The following is a 24,979-nucleotide window of genomic DNA, read 5'->3' on the forward strand; positions in this document are numbered from 1 at the left end:
CCTTGTGTGGCCCAACGCAAGGATGGATAGACCAGCATCTCTACTGCCACTTGAAACCTTTAACCCAACTCCAACTGGGCTGGAAGGGCCCAGAATCCTGAGAGCAGCTCCCTGGCAGTGAGCTCACAGCATTACTATTCCCCTCAAATGCAAGAGCCAAACCGCTGAGTATGCACCATCCAAACTCAAGGCTGTAGCTCACTGGGCAAAAGGGAGGTCATGGTGCAGAATGCTGGATGCTGCAGCCCCTGGAGAGGGCATTAAAAAAATCCAGCCCCAAACACAGCTAAGCTTTGAGGGACATGATGGGCACACCTGAGGCTTTGCTGCCCAGCCTTAAGAAAATGTTTATGAAGAGAACCAGAGGGGAAAGAAAGAGAGGGGAGGTCAATGATTAAAAATACAACTAGAGCCACAGGAGAGGAAATGTCTCCTCTATGACTCCCAGCAGGTCACTATTGTGGATGAGAAGTAATACCACTTGAAAAGCGCCAAACAGGAAGGAAGGGCATGAGGGGGGAAATGAGAGATCAGACTAAGCCAGAAAAAAAAAAAAAAAAAAAAATTAAAAAAGCAAATGTCCTTTAGAGCAAAACTGTTCTATAGGGAGATACCTCATCACAAGTTTCTCTCTCTGTTTTAGAGCATTTTCTTCCCTGGTGTGCATTCTTTTTGGCTTTGGCAGGGAGGGGCAGGCCCTCTCTGCTTCTCTCCCCTTTTCTTTTTCCTGTTTTCTCTTTGGCCACCTCACAGGCCTCCTACACCTTCTGGATTCCAAGAGCATCCTGAGGATATTTACTAGCAGGAAGCCAGGCAAGCAGGGAATTGACACAGTCATTAGGTGACATAAGCCTGCTGACAAGCTGCCAGCTCAGCCTATTGGAGATATAACTGAAAAGCCAGCATTTCCCTCAAACTAGGTCACCTCCAAGCACTGTGGATGTCAGCGGGGAGTTCACCACAGACCGAGAACTGAGGAGCCAAGAGGTTAGTGGTTTCCCCTGGGGACAAGCGGAGGTCACACAAGGGGAAGACAAAGACCTACAGGGGAATTTGTGAGAACAGACAAAGCAGAAGACTGGGAGTGAGGCATCCATAGGCAAGTAGATTTCTAAAAGCAAGCTGTAGAGATCCGGCCGTCCAGGTCTGAGCAGGCCGTGGAAGCATATCTTGTGTCACTTATGTGGCATTTGGCTCTCTGTTTTCATGCACTCACTTCTATTTGCTTGCTAAGTATTCTCTCCGCTGAACTACAAAAGATCCCCCAAATAAAGTGTCAATTCCTTGTGTCTGTTAATATTTTGTCGTGTCTTCAGTTTCACTGAATACTGAGCCAGACCCAAAGCTAACATTTAATAAATGCCTGATGATTGTGCGATTGTGAAAAGAAAAAAAAAGAGTGAATCTGATGAACACGTGGACTACAGAGTGAGTCAAACTTGAGTTTGACAGTTGGCTCCATTTGTTGTTAGCTGTATCCCTTTGAGTAACTTCTCCAAGCTCTGTATGCGTCAGGCTCCTCATTTATAAAGTAAGGATGTCGTATTGCCCATCTCATCTGGTTCTTGTGAGGATTTAGTGAGGAAGTATGTATTATGGGCCTGGCACAAAGTGAAAGTTCAATAACTGTGGACTATTATTAAATTTCAGTCACTGCGACCACTGCGGTTGACGATAGGCTACTCTCTGGCTTTGGGTTTTCCTGAGAGCCTCCAGGCATGTCTGGGTTTTGCTCTTAACAGAACACCTGAAAATACTCCCCCAGGGTGCCTAAATCTGCCAACCTGGCAGACTTAGGATGAGACCAGCAACAGGTGAATCGTGTCCAACTGAAGACAGACTCCCTTCTGAATCGATGATACGCTGGCAAGATAAACCAGTTTTCAGCAAGGCGTTTTATGTCATCTGTCATTTCACCCTTGTGGTTAATGATAGAGGAAATCAGATGATAACACCACTAAATGGACTGGTAACGGGTGGAACATCCACATTAGCACTGCTCAGCCTGTGCCCTCTACAACATTTATATACAGGTTATCATGGCAGGAAAGGGGAGAGCCTCATGGTCAGTTATGTTTGGAAAATTACATCTAACAATTTCTTCTCAGAATTTGTGATACGCACGTAAGCAGCATGAGCCTTCCAGAAGGGGTTATGGTAGACAGCACTATCTAAACATATTTGATTACAGGGCTCTGGTTGGTTTGGGGTTGTTTTGTGTAAACTTAAGGGGTACAAGTGCAATGTTGTTACATGGATATATTGTGCAGTGGTGACGTCTGAGCTTTAGTGTATCCATCACCAAAATAATGGATGTCACACCCATTAAGTGATTTCTTGTTACCCACCCTTTTCTCCCTCCCCACCCTTCTGAGTCTCCAGTGTTGCCCACAGGGCTCTGTTACTGAGGAGTATCCTTCAGACTGGTATTCTTCAGAATATGATTTGAACTAGGTATGGTGGCCAGTGCCTGTAGTCCCAGTTACTCAGGAGGCTGAAGCAGGAGGATCAAGGCCGGCCTAGTCAATATAGCAAGACCATGTCTCAATCAATCAATCAATAGCCTGCCAAAGGTGAGCTCAAGAGAGGATATTGAAAGAAAAAAAAAAAAAAGGAATATGCTTTGAGAAATGCTCATCCATGTTCAAAGGATATGTGACACCAACCCTGGCAGGAGTGCCTGAAGGGCATGTTGTTGGCTCTGTCTTTGACCCTGTCTGGGTCAACACCATTAATTTGCTGGCATGCTGATCAGATTTGAAGATGACCCTAAGCTAGGCAGGGAGTCTGCGAGGGAAGATGGTATAATCATGACGATGGACTAACAAGATACTTCATAGGAATAAATATCAGGTCCCGCATACATAGTCCAGAAACCACACAAACCATCCAGGATGGTGGAAGATAGGCCTCAATGTGGTACACGTGAAAAATACTCAGGACTCTGGTGACTGTGGAGAGAGAGAATAAAAAGCTGGCAGCCAGGTGCGGTGGCTCACACCTGTAATCCCAGCACTCTGGGAGGTCAAGGTGGGCAGATTGCTTCAGCCCAGGAGATCTAGACCACCCCTGGCAACGTAATGAGACCTTGACTCAAAAAAAAAAAAAAAAAAAAATCAAGAAAATTAGCCAGGCGTGGTAGCATGTACCTGTAGTCCCAGCTACTCAGGAGGCTGAAGCAGGAGGATCACTTGAGCCTGGGAGGTGGAGACTGCCGTGAGCCAAGATTGTGCCACTGCACTGCAGTCTGGGTGACGGAGTGAGACCCTGTCTCAAAAAGAAAGAAAGAAAAAGAAAGCTGGATCCTTGATAAAGGAATCTGAGCCTATGGATTAAGCCTCACCTGAAGCCATAGCTACCTGCTGCCCCCAGCCCTGTAAATATACCAGTGAATTCCATTTAAAAATTTTATTTTTCTTTTTTTTAATCTGCAACATAAACATTCCAAACTGATAGCACTATTAAGTGTACTAAGGTTTCCGAAGCAGATATTACACTTTTAGGAAGAACTAAAAGAAGCCTCGGGTCAAATGAAAGAGAGACAGCTTACCCTTTCTGCTGGTCAGGTGGCTTTTTAGCTTGTTCATGATACTGGGTACCAAATTAGAGGGATACAGACACACTAGGAAAAACTACCAGGATTATGAGGATCCCTGAAACCATGTTCCATGGAGACTTACGTAAAAATAAACAAATAAAAGAGACTCAGGGCCGGGCGTAGTGGCTCATGCCTGTAATCCCACCACTTTGGGAAACTGAGGCGGGCGGATCATGAGGTAAGGAGTTTGAGACCAGCCTGGCCAACATAGTGAAACCCTGTCTCTACTAAAAATACAAAAAATTAGCTGGGCATGGTGGTGGGCACCTATAATCCCAGCTACTTGGGAGGCTGAGGCAGGAGAATTGCCTGAACCCAGGAGGTGGAGGTTGCAGTGAGCCCAGATCGTGCCACCGCACTCCAGCCCAGGCGACAGTGCGAGACCCCATCTCAAAAAAAATTTTTAAAACGAAAGAGACTCCGATGAATAAGAGATCTAAAAACTTGGGAAGATCCAGCCTTCCAAACAGAAGACCTGTGAGGGATACGGCATTCCATGAGGAATCCAATGCTTTTTTATCTTCTATAGCCCACAGACTCTCTTGAAAAACTGTTGAAAGCTATGGGAACTCTCCCCAGGAAATTGCACATGGAAACCAAATTCTACAAACATTTTTAGGGGATTGCTGCCCCTCTACCACCACCGCCAAAGCCCATCCATAGACAACTCCCGTAGAAGACCAAAACCAGTGTTCAGAGCCTCAGGATTAGGCATCACCTATGTAACGCCCACCCCTTGCCAAAATAATAAACTAGAACCAATGGATGGGTGTCATACAGAGGTGAGCATCGGCTCAGTAAAAAGACATTCCCATCATCCCTGCCATCGGGAAACAGAAAAGGCTGCCTGGCATGTAGGGAGCTTGTCATCACTGGAGGTTTCCAATAAAAAACGGAATTAGCCTTTTCAGGGAAGTCATAGAGAGGGTTCAGTCATGCCACTGGACTAAATGACCCAAGGCCTTTTAGGACTTTGCTACTTAAAATGTAGTCTGAAGGCCAGTAGCGTTGGCATCATCTGGGAGCTTGTCAGAAGTGCAGAATCTCAGGTTCACATCTCAGAGCAGTGCTTCATGCAGCTCTGACTCAACTGCATGTCAGAGCTTAAGAAGCACTGCTCTAAGATTTTCTAAGGGGAGAGAGAAATATTCTGTTTCCTCAGCAGCAGTCTTACACCTATGCCTTCAGAGAGCTGCCCTTTTAGCTTTATGTAAGTTTGGATTTTAGAAGTGAGGGCCCTGCTGTAAAACCTCATCCCACCCTGTCCCATGAGTTACCATAACACTAACATGAGTTCGCTATCTTCTCAAAGGTGGCAGATGGAGAACCTAGGGGAAGAGTGAAATAATTCCTGCTTTGTTTCTAAGCCAGTTCCTGAACTTCTACAAGGAAATGGTAATTTAAAAATATTTATCCTCATGACTGTTTTTTTTTTTGTTCTTTTTTTTTGTTTTTTTTGTTTTTTTTTTTGAGACGGAGTCTCGCGCTATCACCCAGGCTGGAGTGCAGTGGCGCGATCTCGGCTCACTGCAAGCTCTGCCTCCCAGGTTCAAGCCATTCTCCTGCCTCAGCCTCCCGAGTAGCTGGGACTATAGGTGCCCGCCACTACACCGGCTAATTTTTTGTATTTTTAGTAGAGACGGGGTTTCACCACGTTAGCCAGGATGGTCTCGATCTCCTGACCTCATGATCCACCCGCCTCAGCCTCCCAAAGTGCTGAGATTACAGGCGTGAGCCACTGCGCCCGGCCATGACTTTTTTTTTTTTTTAAGAAACAGGGTCTTGCTATGTTACCCAGGCTGGCGAGCAGCAATGCAATCTTAGCTCAGTGTAACCTCAAACTCCTGGGCTCAAGGGATCCTCCCACCTCAGTTTCCCCACTAGCTAGGACTTACAGGTATGCACTGCCACACCCAGCTAATTTTTTTTTTTTTAAATGAGGGCCCAGGTTGGTCTCCAACTCCTAGCCTCAAGCAATCCTCCTGCCTCATCTTCTTTAATAACAGTAACATATAATTTATTGTGATCTCACATGTGCCATATACACTGCTAAGTGCCTTTTGAATCCCCTGTCTTACTTAATCCTCACAATAACACAACAGGGTAGGTACTATCATTTTTTCTCCCATTTTTCAGGTGATAAATCTGAGACTTGGAGAGGGTAAGTGACTTGCTCAAGGCCACACAGCTGGTAAGTAGGGAAGCTAGGTCCTGACATGAAAGTTCAAGTTCTTAACCATGAAGCCCCACACCTATTTCCTTTAGAGGAAATGTCTTGCCTTCTACTCTTTTCAGTAAGCAGTAATGGTAGCCTGAAGGTTTTCAAGTTCCCACAGAGCTCATCCAAGTTATCTAGGGATAAAGCCAGGCTGCTGACTGGGTAGCCACAGACACAGGTGCACGAGGGTCTCAGATCTCAGCCCTCCATTATATTCCGTTCATTACCCAGGAAGACTTAGAGGTCATGCTTTCAAATCCTGGCCCCTTCCTCATTATCTGCTCCAGCATCAGAGTTCTCCCAGGCCTGTATTGACTTGCTTTATCTCCTGGCTACTGTCCCATCTCCATTAGATCTCAGGCATTTGAGCAAAGTACACAGCTATCCAGTTCTGACTAAACGGAATTGACTCGCCATTCCTTCTCTATAATTTTGGGCATAGTCTGAGAGGATTTAGAAGGTGTCATTGACTTGGAATTACAGTCCTTTGTTACAGAATGAATTTCCGGACCATGCTGAAGAGAGACCAGCATTCCTCCTTGCATTTACACAAGCAGCTTTGTTCCCGTCAAAGTGTCCCTCTAATTGCATTGTGCACATTCATTCTGGACTTTGCTTCTCTAGAAGGAACTTTATCAAAGAGAACACCAACTTCCTATAGCACTTAACATCTGCAGCCTTCATTTGGAAATTAATGATGAGCTGTATATTCTCTCTTCTTATTTGCATTAACTTTTTTATTTCCTACAGTTATTAAACCTTTTTGTATGTCTTCGTATAATATGCCCCCACTAGGTCCAGTAAAGCAAAAACCACATTTTAGCTATCTTTGTTTCCATCACAGCAGTCTAGCACACTGCCTCGCCTGCATGAAACATTTGATGACCACATGATTGATTGGTAACTAACCGATTGCATTTTACATATTACCATGCACATCTGTTGCTATGCCCAAAGTGAATTCACTCTTCCAAATACTGAACTTATTTGGAGGGAGAAACTTGAAGGGGGAGTGAGGGGAAACACTCTAAGCGTGTGGAGAGCCTGAAGCAGATGGTGCTGTGTAAAAAACCATAACATTATGGTTTCAGCTCTATGAGAAGTAACAATAAAATGTGCTCCCATGAGGTAGGACTAAGCCACTAATCCCCCTGGTACAGCTGGAAGCACAAAAGCTTCTTAAAGTTCAGGGACCTCAACCCACCTGGTTAGACAATAACCAGGCCAAAGCCTCATTTCTCAGCTGCTTTTGTTATCACTTGCTCCAACTCCCAAAACACTTAAAAAGAATTGTGGGAATTTAAAAAATAAACTTGCTTGAGAAATGGGGCAGAATTATATCATTTTCTTACAAAAACAAAAAATCCTTAATATTAGCTAAAAAAAAAAAAAAAAACCCAGGGCATTTCCTCCAGTTATAAAGAAAAAAAAAATTCAGTAAATTTGTTTTAACTTCTAATGAGGTGCTGATTCGCTGTTTGAAATTTTGTCAGATTTCTCTCCTCTTTATGAGACTCAAAAGATGACTCCTGCTGGTCTATTTTTCATTCAAGAAATAGTTCTAGAAAGCTGACTATGCTAAGGCTAGAATCTACTCAGTGCATAGACAAAAACAGACATGGGCTGTTCGTATGGCTTCTTCACACGTGGTTCCTTCAGTACTGAAATTTCATCTGCTTGAATGATCAACTTTACCCCCGGAATCTTTTTTTTTTTTTTTCAGATGGAGTCTCACTCTATCCCCCAGACTGGAGTGCAGTGGCGCAAGCTCAGCTAACTGCAACCTCTGCTCCCAGTTTCAAGTGATTCTCCTGCTTCAGTCTCTCGAGTAGCTGGGATTATAGGTGCACACCACCATGCTCAGCTTAGTTTTGTATTTTTAGTAGAGATGGGGTTTCACTATGTTGGCCAGGCTGGTCTCAAATTCCTGACCTCAGATGATCCACCCACCTCGGCCTCCCAAAGTGCTGGGATTATAGGTGTGAACCACCGCACCCCGCCTAGAATCTTTAACAGGGTGCAGGGACCCCCAGACCACAAAGGAAGGAAAGATAATACAGCTCAATGCACCGCACAGTTCAAACCCCGTCTCTGTTACTCATGTGAGTATGGGCCCTCACCATGCCTCAGTTACTCACACATCAAATGGGGAAGAAAACACTTCCTCTCTCAGAACAAAAGTGCCTGGCACTTTTATAAATATTCTTTGTATAAATATTCATATCTATAAATATTATCATACAACCTTAACCCAGGGGTTGAAGACGAAAATGTCTGTTGGTACAAACGAGTGTAGGAACTGGGTCAAGTGAACAGGAACTCAGAGTCAGGGAAGTGGGGGACTGGTGGGGCTGGGGGTGAGCCAGAGACCACCACCCCGCTAAGGGGCTGGCCTGATGCAGCACCAGCCAATTGCGACCACAGCGGATATGGCCCAGTGTCCTCTCTCTTTCTGATATTTCAAGAGAAGCCAGCTCTCCACAGTTAAACACGAAATCTCCTAATTTTTATTTATTTATTTTTGAGATGGAGTTTCGCTCTTGTTGCCCAGGCTGGAGTGCAAATGGCACGATCTCAGCTCACTGCAATCTCCGCCTCCCAGGTTTAAGCAATTCTCCTGCCTCAGTCTCTTTAATAGCTGGGATTACAGGTGGATGCCTCAACACCCAGCTAATTTTTGTATTTTAGCAGAGACAGGGTTTCACCATGTTGGTCAGACTGGTTGTGAATTCCTGACCTCAGATGATCCCCCTGCCTCAGTGTCCCAAAGTGGTGGGATTACAGGCATGATCCACTGTGCCTGGCCGAAATATCCTAATTTTTAAACATTGGGAGGCAATATGGTGCAACAGTTAGGAGCAGGGACTCCAAAACCAGACCATCTAGGTTTGTAAATCTCTGTTCTGCCATTTACCTGCATGTGATTTTAAACAACCCATTTAACCTCTTCATGTCCCATTTTCCTCATCTAAAAATATTTAATAATTAGTATCTATTTCATAAAGTTACTACGAGGAATAAAAGATCAACATAAATGTATATACAAGACCAGCCTGTGCAACGTAGGAAGGCCCCATCTCTACAAAAAAAAAAAAAGAAAAAAAATGGGCAAAGGACTCAAATGATGTTTTGGCAAAGGAAACATACGAATGGCCAACAGATATATGAAAACATGCTCAACATCACTAATCATCAGGCAAATGCAAAACGAAACCACAATGAGATACCACCAAGCCTGTCAGGATGGCTATTATTTAAAATAATAATAAATTGTAAAAGACAACAAGCATTTATGAGGATGTGGAGAAATTCGAACCTTGGTACACTATTAGTGAGAGTACAAAATGGTGGAACTACTATGGAAAACAGTACAGAAATTCCTTAAGAAATTAAAAATAGAACTACTATATGATCCAGCAATCCCACTTCTGGTTATTTACTTAAAAGAATTAAAATCAGGATGTAAAAGAGCTAACCACACTCCATGTTCATTACAGCACTTATTCACAATAGGTAAACCTAAATGTCATCCAAAGATGAATGATTTTCTTTCTCTTTTTTTATTTTTTGAGATGGAGTCTTGCTCTGTCGCCCAGGCTGGAGTGCAGTGGCGCAATCTCGGCTCACTGCAAGTTCTGCTTCCCGGGTTCATACCATTCTCCTGCCTCAGCCTCCCGAGTAGCTGGGACTACAGGTGCCCGCCACCACGCCCGGCTAATTTTTTTGTATTTTTAGTAGAGACGGGGTTTCACTGTGTTAGCCAGGATGGTCTTGATCTCCTGACCTCGTGATCCACCCACCTTGGCCTCCCAAAGTGCTGGGATTGCAGGTGTGAGCCACCGCGCTTGGCCTGATGAATGATTTTTAAAATGTGGTATATACATATAACAGAACACTATTCAGCCTTAAAAAGAGAAGAAAACCCTGCAATACATGACAACATGATGAACTTGAAGGACATTGTGCCAAGTGAAATAAGCCCATCAGAGAAGGCTTGTCTCTGCATGATTCCATTTATAGGAGATATCTAAAATTGTTGAACTCATAGAAGCAGAAAGGAGAATGGGGGTTACCAGGGGCTGGGGCAAGAGGGAAATTCATAGTCGCTAATCAATGGGTACAGTATAAAGTTTCGATTATGCAAGATTAAGTTCTAGAGATCCGCTGTATCACACTGTACCTATAGATAACAATACCATATCATACACTTAAACATCTGGCCGGACACGGTGGTTCATGCCTGTAATCCCAGATCTTTGGGAGACGAAAGGGGGGTGGATCCCCTGAGGTCAGGAGTTTGAGACCAGCCTGGCCAACATGGTGAAACCCCGTCTCTACAAAAAAAGTCAAAAATTAGCCGGGTGTAGTGGCAGGCACCTGTAATCCCAGCTACTCAGGAGGCTGAGACAGAAGAATCACTTGAACCCAGCAGGGCAGAGGTTGCAGTGAGCCCAGATCGCACCATTGCACTGTAGCCTGGGCAACAAGAGCGAAACTCCATCTCAAAAAAAAAAAAAATCTATGAAGAGGGCCAGGTGCGGTGGCTCATGCCTGCAATTCCAGCACTTTGGGCAGCTGAGGCAGGTAGATCAATTGAAGTCAGGAGTTCGAGACCAGCCTAGCCAGCATGTTGAAACCCCATCTCTACTAAAAATACAAAAATTGGCAGGGCGTGGTGGGGCACACTTGTAATCCCAGCTACTTGGGAGGCTGAGGCAGGAGAATCGCTTGAACCCAGGAGGCAGAGGTTGTAGTTAGCCAAGACTGTGCCACTGCAATCTGGCCTCAGCAACAGAGCAAGACTCCATCTCGGAAAAAAATAAAAACAAGGCCGGGTGCGGTAGCTCACACCTGTAATCCCAGCACTTGGGAGGCCAAGGCAGGCGGATCACCTGAGGTCAGGAATTCAAGACCAGCCTGACCAACACGGTGAAACCCTGTCTCTACTAAAAAAACAAAATTAGCCAGTTGTGGTGGCACATGCCTCTGGAAGCCTGAGGAAGGAGAATCGCTTGAACCAGGGAAGCGAAGGTTTCGGTGAGCCGAGATTGCGCTGTTGCACTCCAGCCTGGGCAACAAGAGCGAAACTCTGCCTCAAAAAACTAAAAGTAAAAAAATTTAAAAAAGAAATTTGGGGCCGGAAGCGGTGGCTCAAGCCTTTGGGAGGTCACTTTGGGAGGTCACTCCCAGCACTTTGGGAGGTCAAGACGGGCGGATCACGAGGTCAGGAGATCGAGACCATCCTGGCTAACACGGTGAAACCCCGTCTCTACTAAAAAATACAAAAAAAAAATCTAGTCAGGCGAGGTGGCGGGCGCCTGTGGTCCCAGCTACTCGGGAGGCTGAGGCAGGAGAATGGCGTAAACCTGGGAGGCGGAGCTTGCAGTGAGCTGCGATCCAGCCTGGGCGACAGAGCGAGACTCCGTCTTAAAAAAAAAAAAAAAGAAAAAATAAGAAAGAAATTTGGACTTTGGGTTCTCAGAGGGGAAATACCACCCTGGGGCATTTTGGATATATCACAATTTGTTTACCCATTCACCTGCAAGTGGACATTTGTGTTGTTTCTGGGTCTTGGCTATGACAAATAAAGCTGCTATGAATATCTATGTACAAGTCTGTTTGCTTTTTTCTTCTCCTGCCCCTTGGTGACATTGGGAGTGTTACAGAGCAATGCCTAGGTCCTCCTCCTCCTGCCCTGCCTACGAGGCTGTCTGCTGCTTTCACCTTCCTAGGTATGGAACTTTATTTATTACTGCTATTTTTTTGAGACAGGGTCTCATTCTGTCACTCGGGCTAGAGTGCAGTGGCACAATCACAACTCATTGCAGACTTGACTTCCCAGGTTCAAGCCATTCTTCCACCACCTCGCCCTCCCACGTTGCAGGGATTACAGGCACATGCCACCACGCCCAGCTAATTTTTTATTTTTTGTAGAAACGGGGTCTTGTCATGTTGCCCAGGCTGGTCTCCGACTCCTGGGCTCAACTGATCCATCCACCTTGGCCTTCCAAAGTGCTGGGATTACAGGCATGAGCTACCATGCCTGGCCAACTTATTCTTTTTTAACAGCTTCATTAAGGTAAAATTGATAAATACAAATTTAATTTTTTTTTTTTTTTTTGAGACGGAGTCGCGCTCTGTCACCCAGGCTGGAGTGCAATGGCACAATTTCGGCTCACTGCAAGCTCCTCCTCCCAGGCTCCTGCCATTCTCCTGCCTCAGCCTCCCGAGTGGCTGGGACTACAGGCATGCACCACCATGCCCAGCTAATTTTTTTTGTATTTTTAGTAGAGACGGGGTTTCACCATGTTAGCCAGGATGGTCTCGAGCTCCTGACCTCGTGATCCGCCCGCCTCAGCCTCCCAAAGTGCTGGAATTACAGGCTGGAGCCACCACGCCCGGCTTACAAATTTAATTTTTAAAATATTTCCTTTTTTAACCAAGTCCCAGGGCAGGGGATTAAGTCTACCCCTTGATGGTCTGAGCAAGGATTCTCTCCTGTGATGTCATTATCTCCTGTTGTAACTCATTCCCTACTCACATTTTCTTCTTCCCTCAGGCAGCTATCCTAATGTGTGTAATGTGCATCTTTCCCTACGTGTTACTGTCAGATGTGTATAGTTAATATGTATGTAGGTTTCTGAAACTTTTAATTATAAAATGTTAATATTTTAATAAGTGGTATTTTTATAGATGTCATTCTAATCTTTTTTCACTCAGCTCAATGTTTTTAATCTCATCATGTTGCTAATGTATGATAATATAACCAGCTACACACACAAGATAAAAAATTAATTTAATGCCATAATTGAATTATAAAGAAGTGAAAGGAAATGAGTTTATAATAAAATATCTAATTCAATATGTAAATGCACAGGCACAAATATACTAAAAGACATAATGAAATAGGACCTTTTAAGGAAAAACTTTGGATTTAAGAGAAGAAAGGAAAGATTCTATTAATATTGTTGAAATCTTCCTTAAAATTTTTGGCATTTTGAAATGAAAGCTAAATAGATATCTATATAATTATAAACATTATGCCTATATAAATGTTTGGTAGGGCATTTGATGGTCATATGAGTCATGAGGCTTTTTGTTATGGTGTGTGTATTTCTTGTACATCTAGCATTCCTGCCAATCCACTGCTGGTTAAACCCCTCCCCTGTCACTTTGACAAACAACAATGTCCCCATCAGTGTCCAAAATGCCTCCCGGAGATAGATCACAGACCCAAATATAAAACTTCAGACTATCACGCTTTTAGAAGAAAACATAGGAGAAAAATCTTTGTGAGCTTGGCTTAGGCAAGTGCAGGCAACTGTAAATTTGCTAAAGAGTAAGGCCGGGCGCAGAGGCTCACGCCTGTTATCCCAGCACTCTGGGAGGCTGAGGCGGGCAGATCACAAGGTCAGGAGTTCACGACCAGCCTGGCAAACATAGTGAAACCCTGTCTCTACTAAAAATACAAAACATTAGCCAGGCATGGTGGTGGGCGCCTATAATGTAATCCCAGCTACTTGGGAGGCTGAGGCAGGAGAATCGCTTGAACCTGGAGGCGGAGGTTGCAGTGGGCCAAGATTGCACCACTGCACTCCAGCCTGGGCAATAGAGCGAGACTCCATCTCAAAAAAAAAAAAAAAAAATTTGCTAAAGAGTAAGGGACACACACACACACGCATGCAGAGAGACAGAAATAGAGACACACAGACAGATGAGAGAGAGAAAGCACTTGCCTATATACAGGAATAAGGCAAAAATGTCCACTCTCACCACTTCTATATTATACCGGACTCCTGGCCAGGGAAATAAAACCACAAAAGAAAATAAAAATAATAAAAATTAGAAGAAAAGTAAAACTCCTCATTTGGAGACTACATGATTGTATATGTAGAAAATCCTATAGAATCTACCAAAAAAATCACCAGAACTAATAAGTAAATTTAGCAAAGTTGCAGGATACAAAGTCAAAATAATTAATATACAACAGCAAACTGCATTTCTATAGATCAGCAATAAACAATTGGAATGTGAAATTTAAAATACCATTTGTGATAGCATTTTTAAAAACTTAAAATACTTACCTATAAGTTTAACAAGAAACATGCATAGCTTATACACTGAAAACTACAAACTGTAGCTAAAAGATTAATAAAAATCTAGCCAAGTGGAGAGGTTTACCATGTTCATGGATTTGAAGGTTCATTATTTCTAAGTTGAATCTTAAAATATTCACTGATATGGACTTATTTATTAATTCATTTGAAAATATGTCTTAGCATCTCCTAGACACAGGGTACTGTCCTAAATGCCAGGGATACAGCGGTAAAGAAGATAAACAAATATCCCTGCCTCCATGGAGCTTACATTTTAAACAGAAATAACAACATAAAAAAGCAAAATACCAGTATGTCAGATGGCGACAAGAGGTCGGGAGGAAAACAATGAAGGGGAGCGGGATAAGGAATGCAGTGAAAGGAATGAAAATTTAGATGGGGTGGAGACACTTTAACAAAGACTTGATATAGACGTAAAAGTAAAGCTTGTAGGTAGCAGGGGAGAAAGTATTCTGGGCAAAGGGAACAACAAGTAAATTATTCTAGGTAACAAGTCTAGAATGTTGTAGGAACAACAAGGAGGGCAGTACAACTGAAATAGAAAGAGCAAAGGGCAAGTAACAGGACATGGGGTCAAAGCAGCAGCAACAGGCCAATTCAGGCAGAACTTCATAAGGCCATTGTAAAGACTCTGGCTTTTATTCTGAGTGGCACGTGCAGTTGTTGAAGGATTTTGAGCAGACTGATGGGACCTGCTGATTCCTTTTTTTTTTTTTTTTTTTCCTGAGACAGGGTCTTACTCTGTCACCCAAGCTGTAGTTCAGTGGTGCAATCATGGCTCACTGCAACCTCAACCTCCCCAGCTCAAGCAATCCTCCCACCTCAGCCTCCCAAGTAGCTAGGACTACAGGCATGTGCCACCACACCCAGATTATTTTTTTTAAGTTTCTGTACAGACAAGGTCCCTCTATGTTTTTCGGGCTGGTCTTAAATTTTTGTGTTCAAGCAATTTTCCCACCTTGGCCTTCCAAAAGTGCTGAGATTACAGGCATGAGCTACAGTGCCTGGCTTGATAATACTTTAGGAGGATCATTCTGACTGCCATGTTGAGAATGGCAGGTCAGCAGTAGAAGCAGTTAGGAACTGACCGCAATAATCCAGGCAAAACATAATGGTGGTTTGGACCAAGGGAGTAGTAACAGAAGTGGTGAGAAATGCAAAGAGTCCAGATATACTCACAAGGTAGATAGGATTTCCTTTACTTAGCTGTCCTCTGGAAAGTCCCTCTCTGGCAGGCACCTGACTGTCACCTGTAGTCCTAGAACGTTCTCTCTATAGCCTACCACATGTTTAGGGAGGGTAGCTGTTCACCCCTGCACACCAGAGATCTCAACAGCAGACCAAGCTTTGAGGAGCTAAGGAAGTTCAGGTCCAAGTGGGGAGCAAATTAATCCTCTCTCTTTCCCCTCCTCTCAGTCTGACAGGCTTCCTGTTAGGAAATATAGCCCCACTACATGCTTCAGAGGATGGCAGGAGACAGCAGCCAGCATGCCATGAGGTTAGGGGTGGCAATGCTGTTTAACAACCCCTGCTTAGCTCACAAACCAGTGCTCCCAGCTCTTCCAGGCAGCACTCCTGCAAACTCATCAATCTCCCACCCTGGTCTCTACCAGGTGCAGCCCCTGGCCCTGGGGTCACTTTTCTACCAAAAGCAGCCACAGGTCTCAGCAAGCGAGTGCTTAGTTCTATGTTCAGAAGACCCACACAGGCCACCAGGTATGCATGTCAGTTGCTCTCATACACATGCATATGCGTGCATACAACTGTCAGGTCAACCTAGAGTGGCAGGCACATCTGGGTTTTCTGAAGTGGGTGGTAGGGATCTGGAACAACACTGCTCTGCACTCTGACAATTCTAAGCACAGACTCCTGTAAAAGCTTGGACAGAGCTACTTAAATCCCACATGCCAGCTCTGCTTAGGTTGGCAGATCATGAGACCATGACTGTGTCTGGGAAGGCAAGGGCCGAGGCCTTTGTCTGCTTTCTGGGTTACAAAAGTGGATTGGGCTGGCAGCTATAGCTATGAATAAAAGGGGAAGAGAAGGCAACAGAAGAGAGGGAGTGACTGGGGTGGAGGTAAAAATATCTTTCCTCTAGAGGAGACTTTAGAGAAATTTCTTCTCCTGGGTCTTCCCTATACATGTGGCTTTTTCTCCTTTTCTCTTGTCTCAGCCACTGGCCATGGGGCACAGAGGCTGGAGGATGAGAGAAGCAATGTGAGAGTGAAGTCCAGGCATCTCAGGCTAAGCCCACTGCCACCCAAGCATGGAACTGAGAGCATGTGGAGGCAGATGGCTGGAAGTTGGGTAAAAGGGGAAACAAGCAACTGGAGGAGAGTTGGGGAGAGGCAACCATGAGAATAAGGTAGAGGATTTACAGGAGAATATGGCCCAGAGCCCTTGGGGATAGGCCAACACAGGACACAGCAGATGGTCCCCGAGCTGGCCTGATCCTCCCATCCCGTTAAATAATGAGTCAGGATATGTGCTCAATTCCTGAGGTCCTCTCCAGTTCAGCATTCTCCAGTCCGGAAGAAGGGACTCTAGAGAGCAGGGGAACTGTCTGTGTTTAGGTACATGCATGCACAGATTCTTGTTAACACACATCTACTTATATTCGGGGCCTCAGCCTGAGTAGCAAAGAACGGTGAAAAACTAGAACAGACGCTGGAGAGTATGAGGTTCAGATAGGGGATTTTAGAAGCAGAGGGGCTAAGTCCCAACTCAGAAGCTTACTATAGCTGTGTGACCTTGTGCACGTGGCAACCTCCCTAGACCTCCAATCCCTTGCTGGTTGAATGGAGCAAATAATAGTGTTAACCTCTCAAAGGCCAGGAAAGAGGCCTGAGCCACTTCCACTTAGAGGCTCCTGTATACTTCAAAACAAAGAATAAAAAAACTAGATTATCATAGTGTGACATATATTAAGTGTTTAAAGAAAAATTTTAGGCCAGGAGTGGTGGCTCACACCTGTAATCCCGGCACTGTGGAAGACTAAGGCGGGCAGATCACCTGAGGTCAGGAGTTTGAGACCAGCCTGACCAATACGATGAAACCCCTATCTCTACTAAAAATACAAAAAATTAGCCAGGCTTGTTGGCGGGTGCCTATAATCCCAGCTGCTTCAGAGGCTGAGGCAGGAGAACTGCTTGAACCGGGGAGGCGGAGGTTGCAGTGAGCCGAGATAGCGCCATTGTACTCCAGCCTGGGCAACAAGAGTGAAATTCCATCTCAAAAAAAAAAAAAAAAAAAAAAAAATTTGGTAACAAATATACAACCTGAGCTAACAGGAAACGCTAATGTCGATTTCCTGGTTTTGATGCATACTAGTTATTTAAGATATCATTGGGGGAAGCCGGGTGAAGGGAACACAGGAATTCTCTGTACTTTTTTTGTAGCTTCCTGTGAGTCAAATTATTTCCAAATAAGTTTAAAAAAATTAATAAGAGCACAAAAACATTATTACATATATAATTGTATTTGAAGATAAGGTCAAAAATCTAACTTTGAAGTTTTATGTAAGGAAGATGTCATGGCAAATTTCTTCCTGTTCTTCCCTAACTTCTTCCCCTGTAAGAAGCTCGAGTTATTACAAGGATTAAATTAGATAAGATGTAAACAGATCTTAGGACAGCACCAGACACAGAACCTCAATATCTGCTATTTTTAAGTGTAATTATTATTATTACCCAAAACAGCCAGAAAGGGAAACAGCATTGTAGCATTCCATTTTGGGGATGTATGCATCACAAAAGAGCCATTTTAAATGATGTTCTAGATGTAAGGTTATCGGCATGGAAGGGAGCTCATAATATTTTGAGTGGGAAAAACAGCGGGTTACAAATTGGTATGGTTAGTATTCTCTGAATTCTTTTTGCAAGTTAGTATAGCAAGTGCCTTAAGAGCATAGGCTCTGGAACCAGATTGCCTGTGTTCAAATCCTGGCTTGGCTACTTGCCTAGGTGATCTTAAGCAAGGTAATCATTCTGGGCTTCGGCTTTCTCGTCTGTACAATGGGTTTAATAATAAAACCAATTATTGAATTGTTGAGGATCAAGTGAGTCCATACATGCAAAGTGCTGGCAAATAGTAACACTCAAATGTGAGCCATTGATATTTTATTTTACATTAATATATACTCATTAGGAACATGTCTGGAAGAGCATACAAATACCTAAAGAACAGCGGCAATTATCCTGAATGATAGCATTGCAGAAGACTTTTATTTTCTTATTTTTCCTGATATTTTCAATTTTTCAAAATAAACATGGATTTAAAAAACCCTGACATTTGCTGGGTGCGGTGGCTCACGTCTATAATTCCAGCACTTTGGGAGGCGGATCACGAGGTCAGGAGATCAAGACCAGCCTGGCTAACACAGTGAAACCCTGTCTCTACTAAGAATACAAAAAATCAGCTGGGCATGGTGGCGCACGCTTGTAGTCCCAGCTACTTGGGAGGCTGAGGCAGGAGAATTGCTTGAACCTAGGAGGCAAAGGTTGCAGTGAGCCAAGATCGCACCACTGCACTCCAGCCTGGGTGACAGAATGAGACTCCATCTCAAAAAAAAAAAAAAAAAATCCCTGAAATTCTTAAGATTGACATTTAAAATTTTGTTTAAATACATATATTGTTTCCATAGAATGTCCAGGAGAAAACAGGAAGAAAAAAAATCTGTAACAAACATATAAAACAGTAGATCATACTCTCATCTAACGGAAGTACTTTGGACTTTGCTAGTGTCTCAAGGTAGCTAGTTGGGTGTTTCCCTCCAGCCCATGGCTCTCAAAATACATTGCTTAATGCACCCATGCAGGTCACTAATGTACTGATGTATATTTTTAACCACACACATAATCCCAGGTCCAAATATACCTCACACGCATATGTACATATTACCAAAGAGAAGAGAATATAAATGCAAGGTAAATCTAGTCATGGAAAGTACCTTGGCAAAAGGCAGCCAAGGGCACAAAGACCTTTCTGTGGGTTCCCCATGCTAAGGTTCCTGTGTAGTTCACAACCGGCAACATTTAGACAGCGTGGACCTGTGCCCTCCTTCTCAGAGCCGTTGCCTTCCCACAGCCGCCTGCCACCTCCCTCACTGGCACTGGCCATAAGGGGGCCTTACGTCTAAGGATTGTGACAAACCAAACATCATCCAGAGGAAGTCAGAAATCCTGGTCCCCGCCTTCCCCACGGTTTGCCCAGCAGGTAGGAGGGCTGCCCCCTGCCCCAGGACTCAGGCAGCCCTGTCTCCCTCCGTGGGCACAGCCCCAGGCCAGCCATTGCTGGAGAGTTGCCCCTGGTCCACTCGGCTTCGTTACACGAAAATAAAACACCAGCCTGTTCAGGGTCTGCCCAGCACATTATCGGGAGGAAGCTATAAAAGCTGCCAACACGGGTTACCTCAAGCATTTTCCTTCTCAAATGCGCCGGGAGTGAGGCACTGCCTTTCCTTCACTTCCCCACCTTCCATCTCTTTGGAAAAGGCTTTCTGTGTCCTGCCTGTGTTTATTGACATCCCAGCTTCTTGGCCGTTCCAGCTTCACTGGAGCGATTCTCCCTCCTTGCCATTCAAAGTGGCCCCTGTTCCGACCCAGCGCCCATAACGTGCGCTTCCAGACCGCACGGCCCACTGGCTTCTCAAAGTCTGGCTCAGAAACCAAATAAAAAGCTTTTCATTTACACTCAAGTTTATGTGGAGCAGCTCAAAAGCCTTATTTTCATGTCTTACACAGCTCCCACCTGAATAAATTCATTTTAAGTGCCACTTTTCCATTTGTGGATTACAAAGCTGTGAGAAGGTCTGAGGGACAGCCCCTCAGGCTCCCTGGGATGCTACAGGGCAGGCTGGGGTGCAAGGTACCCCTGAGGGACCAAAAAGGCCGAAGGATGCCAAGACCCTGGGCAGTAAACACCACAGCCCTTGGAAGGGCAGGCCTGGGCCAAGCCCCTGTCGGAGGCAGCCGACCTTCCAGCTTGGTCAGAGTTGAAAGTGTGGTCCTTAGAGTCCCGGCTTCAAATTTTAGCTCAGCAAGTTCCTAGGTATGTGTGCTTGGGGCATGGGACGGCCTCTAAGGCTTATTTCTTCATCCATAAAATGGAGATGACACTTTCGGGACAAGGCTATCGTATTGATTCAATGAGATGATGAAATGTAAAATGCTAACTGCTGTGGATAGCTCACAGAAACCCCCAACAGACAGTATCCATTGCCATTAAGATTCATCTTTAAATGTACGAAGCACAGACTCCATGCTCCTTCCTCTTTGGACATCACCAGGAAGAGGGAAGTTGGACTGATCTAAGGATACCATACCCAGGCCTGGTCTCCCCCTCATCCTTCCAACCTTCAGTAGCTATAATTTCAATAAACAACTCCCACGCTAGGTGCTGGGTATATGCAAAACAGCCATAGCACCTGGCCTCCAGAGCCCTCAGTGTGGTGGTAAAATACACAGTCCTAACACAGGGTGACTTGCTACCATGCCTGTGTGCATACCACCAGAACAGCACAAGAGGAGGAACAGCTGATCCTGCCTAGCGACATCTAGAAATAATGATTGTTGAAAACAATGATAAGGTCCTATGTGACCTGGTAGCCTCCACGCTGGCCTCATTTCCCAGTTATCCCTCCTCTCCATCTTGTACCAGATTCAGTCCCACCTGATGGCTCTGCTGGGATGCTCCCCAACATTCATTCTATTTATCTACCTGTCTGTCTGTCTAGATAGAGTCCTGCTCTGTCGCCCAGGCTAGAGTGCAGTGGTGCAATATCCGCTCACTGCAGCCTCTGCTTCCTGGCTTCAAGTGATTCTCCTGCCTCAGTCTCCCCAATAGCTGGGATTACAGGCACGCCATCACACCTGGCTAATTTTTTATTTTTAGTAGAAACAGGGTTTCATCATGTTGGCGAGGCTGGTCTCAAACTCCTGACCTCAAGAGATTCACACGCCTCGGTCTCCCAAAGTGCTGGGATTACAGGTGTGAGCTACCGCACCAGGCGTCCCCCAGCATTCTCATGATTGGCACCTCCGCATCCCCAGGGTCTCTGCTCACTTGTTGTCTCCCAATAAAAGCCTTCCCAGCCCCACCAACGACGTCTTTGTTCCCTCTCCCTGCTTTACCTTTCTTCATTCCAATAGTACAATCAAATCTACTTGCTTACATGTTTCTCATCCATCTTTCCTACTAGAGTGTGACCTCCATGAGGGTGGGGACTGTTTTCTTCATAACTATGACCTCTCAACCTAAAACAGTACTTGAATCCACAAATTAATGAGCCACAGTCAGAAGGTGGGTGCTCACTGCATGTGAAGTATTAGGCTAAGAGCTTCATGCACATCAGCATTTCATCCTCACAGCCTCTCTGGGCAAGTACAGAGGTCATGGCAGCCAGGAGCTCACAAGGTGGGGAGACAGTGTCTCTGGAGGGCAGGTCTAGGTAAACAGGTGCTACTCTAGGGCACCTGATGTGAAAGGTTCAGTGGAGGCTGGGGGAGACACTGACAGCGCCCACGCCCGCCACCAGTAACTGTGGGCCCTGCCCAAGCCCACTGCATAGGTTCCTCCAGGCAGTCCCACTAGGTCCATCTGAGCCGCTGTGCTGGCCTTTCTCTTTGGACATCACCAGCAAGAGGGAAGTTGGACCACTGTAAGGATGCCATACCTAGGCCTAGCCTCACCCTTGTCCTTCCAACCTTATATCATATTATTAAGTCCTTCCAAATTATATTTGGTGGCTATAATTTTGATACACAGCTCCCAGGGATACATCCCAGGGTGGATAAATAAAGCTAAGGGTCTCTCCCATGTCTGAGAGACCTGCCCTCCAGCGTCTGCCTTCCCTAAGGGCAAAGGAGATCAAGCGGATGAGAAAGTCCCCAGCAATTCCCACATGCCCACAGCAGCCAGCATTCACTGAATGCTCATCATACCCAGGCCCATGCCAAGGCTCTATATATATTCTCATGTCATCCTTACACTCTCTGGGTAGTTATGGCTCTCCTCGTTTATGGAGGGGGACCCAAGGATCAGAGAAGTTAAGTCACTTCCATGTTCACAGAGCTAAGAAGTGGCAGAGCCAGGATTTGAACTCCAGTGTGTTTGATTCCCAAGGCCCTGCATTACCCACTCTGTTCCAATGCCTCAGCCCCACATAACTTCTTCCCTAGCTTGGGTCTGCTTCCCTGATCACCCAGGATGCACAGCAGAACAGAGAGCATGGGCCCAGGGACCAGACCTGGGCTCAAATCCCTGCCTCACTACTTCAAATGTGTCTGGGCAGTTGGTTACCCTCTTGGAGCTTCAATTCCATCTGCATGGGAAGGTGAAGGATACCTACTGCAGAGATGTGAGAATAACTGAGATGCGTGCCTACCAGGTACACAGCAAACACAGCACAGTCAGTGAGAGTCATCTCTGGACAAGCCTGTGCTGGCCCTGGCATTTGCTCCCAGCTAGGTCCTGCCCAGTGGCCAGCAAAGGCTGGGTCAAAGCCTCTCTCCAACTCCCAGGAGAGCTGCCCCCAGAGGACAAAATGCAGGGACTCTGCCAGGACCCTCACAGCAGGCTCCATCCCTCCACTGATAAGTGTCTCAGGATTTTCCCTCTTTGGGGGAGAGCCCCGCCTACTGAATCTGACTGGGCTCAGGCACTGTCTATAGCTCCAGTTCTCCCACATATACTTTGGAGGAAAAAAAATGTGTTACATTTATCAGGTACCTGATAAGTGCCAAACTCATTTTAAGTACACGAGCTTCAATCTCTACTTGCAGGTTGGCAACATCTGTGGACATATTATGGGATATATTAAAGCCTCAGTTTACTCTTCTGCAAAATGGAGATGATGATTTACCTGCTTCACGAAGTTATGAGGATTAAATGAGATAAAGCATGTGAAATGTTCATGGCAGTGCCTGGCACATGAGAAATAATAAATGTTAGCTTTCATCATGTCTCACAGCTAAGGAAACAGACACTAGGAGAGCAACCAATCTGCCCAGCATCTCTGGTAAGGTGATGGGATTTGAACCGAGACCTGTCTAACACCAGACCACCTTCCATGCTGACATTTCAACATGCCCGTCCAGGGACCAGTGCTTATTTGTATTTCAATAGAAAACTATAGCACATCCTTGCAGAATATCAAATTCTAGTCCTGTTCATTGCCTTTAAGTTTTCACCTCTTGGTAAATCACATTTTACTTTTTACCTTGTTACCTACTGTGAATTGGACTGGATCTTGCCATTCTGCACATTTCACAGTTGTTACCAACTTCTCAATTTTTCCACTTTCTAAGTTTTCTCCCACCCTCCTGACGTCACTGAGAGCTAAAGGCTGACTACCCAAATCCTCATTGCAACTCTAGGCTGTCTTATAGCTGATCTTCCCCCCAAGATCTAAAGTAGCCTTGCAAGATGGATGACTTGACATAAACTTCAAAGGACCCATCACCACAGCAGATCATGAATCTCCCTCGTTTAAATGCCTGATGGTTGGCACCATCCAGCAAGTATCCTCTCCTGCCAGGCCCCAACAGACATTCGAGCTGGTCCTTAATGAACAAAAGGTGATCGAACAAGAAATGGACCTATATTATTCAGAGAAAAGAATTTTTCTCTCCCTGAACAAGAGGAAGCACTGACAAAAACCCTTTCTTTGACTAAACTTTAGTTAGGCTCTTCTGAGCCTTCTTCTGAACCTTGGCCTTCTGTATCCCTCCTGTCCTTGCCAGGTCTGCAGAGTCCAGTCTTAGCAAGCGTCCTGCAAATTCAGTTTAGCGAGTCCCCTACCCTTGATGTCTGATAAAGTGCTTCATCCCCTACCTTGGATGTATAAGTCCTTGGCCTGCCCTTAGCAAGAGTCCTTTTAGGTCTGTTTAGCGAGAATCCCATTCCCTTGATGTCTCCTCTTAGTAACTTTCCATCCACTGACCCCCTCCTCTCTGTTCCTTGGCTGTAAATCCTCAACTGTCTTGCTGCATTTAGAGCTGAGCCCCATCTTTCTCCCCTATTGCAACAACCCTGTTGCAAGACTCCTGAGCAAAGTCTTCCTTACCATTTTTACAAGTGCCAGAATAATTTTTTTATTTAACAACACTCAGGCTTGCTTCAAGTAGGAGGGCCTCCCCTGCCTGAAAATGCTCCATTCATATCCCAGTCAAATACCATCCCCAGATCTCCTCTCACAGCCATCTCCCTCTCCTCACAGCAAGCAAACATCTGACAAGGACTGCATTGCTTTCCCCACCACCACCCTGGGGATCTTCACCTCTCTCAGGTCACTGCCAGCCCCCCTACCTGCCCTGCCAGCCGTCAGCCCCCAGCTTCACGCCAGTCCATTCACGTAGAGAACACGGCTATGAAAATACAGAAACGCACTTCCCATCTGGAAACGCCTCAGAGCTAAATATTATGTAGGATGTGATGGTGTGCGTCTACCAGCAAAAAAGCGAGGCTTAGAGAAACACTGAGACACGAGGAGACTGCTAGTGAGAGGCCAGTGCGTCAGCAAGAGCTAAATTTAGCAACCTAATCCTCTAACTTCATTCTTTCAGGAAAGAGAGCGGCAGGAGAAAAATGTATGAACATATTTAAATAAAAGAACCTTTGAGAGAGTGAGAAAATCCACATCCTAACTGACCTGTTGCTACTTTGCTGAAATGATCACAGAGAGGCGACATTTTGGGGACCTAGCCCTGAGGTCAGCGGTCAACAGAAGGGCTCTACACAAGGAATCAAATTCCCTGGCAGGAGGTCCCTTCGGAGCTAGTGGCTGCATGGTACAAAGGAAGCTGCAGCAAGGGGAAGACAGTCTTAAAAACTGGAAGTTCTGGAAGAACCTGTAACACAGCTTTCAAACAGATTTTGCTTTTGAGTAGAGTGGCTGGTATAAAAACACGCATCATCTAGGCACTAAATGGCTCCAGGGAGTGTTTGAAAGATGAGGAGGAGAGACAGCAAAGTCACAGGCAATGACAAGTGGTGCGTGTGAACACAGGTGTGAAGCCCAAGTTCAAGCTCAGCTCTGCCTGTGACCAG

The 24,979-nt window shown here is 45.2% G+C and overlaps 1 long non-coding RNA gene across 2 annotated transcripts in view; it reads right to left on the reverse strand.

Moving 5' to 3' along the window:
• The window catches only part of LOC103244713 (uncharacterized), a 301,134-nt gene extending 276,740 nt beyond the window's left edge, over positions 1 to 24,394 (reverse strand). For both annotated transcript variants that reach the window (XR_012090835.1, XR_012090834.1), the window contains exon 1: positions 24,239 to 24,394. This is a non-coding gene — a long non-coding RNA (uncharacterized lncRNA). The remainder of the gene's footprint in view (positions 1 to 24,238) is intronic.
• Positions 24,395 to 24,979: the final 585 nt, after the last annotated feature.

This window comes from Chlorocebus sabaeus, chromosome 23 (genome assembly GCF_047675955.1).
Source record: "Chlorocebus sabaeus isolate Y175 chromosome 23, mChlSab1.0.hap1, whole genome shotgun sequence".
Classification (NCBI taxonomy): domain Eukaryota; kingdom Metazoa; phylum Chordata; class Mammalia; order Primates; family Cercopithecidae; genus Chlorocebus; species Chlorocebus sabaeus.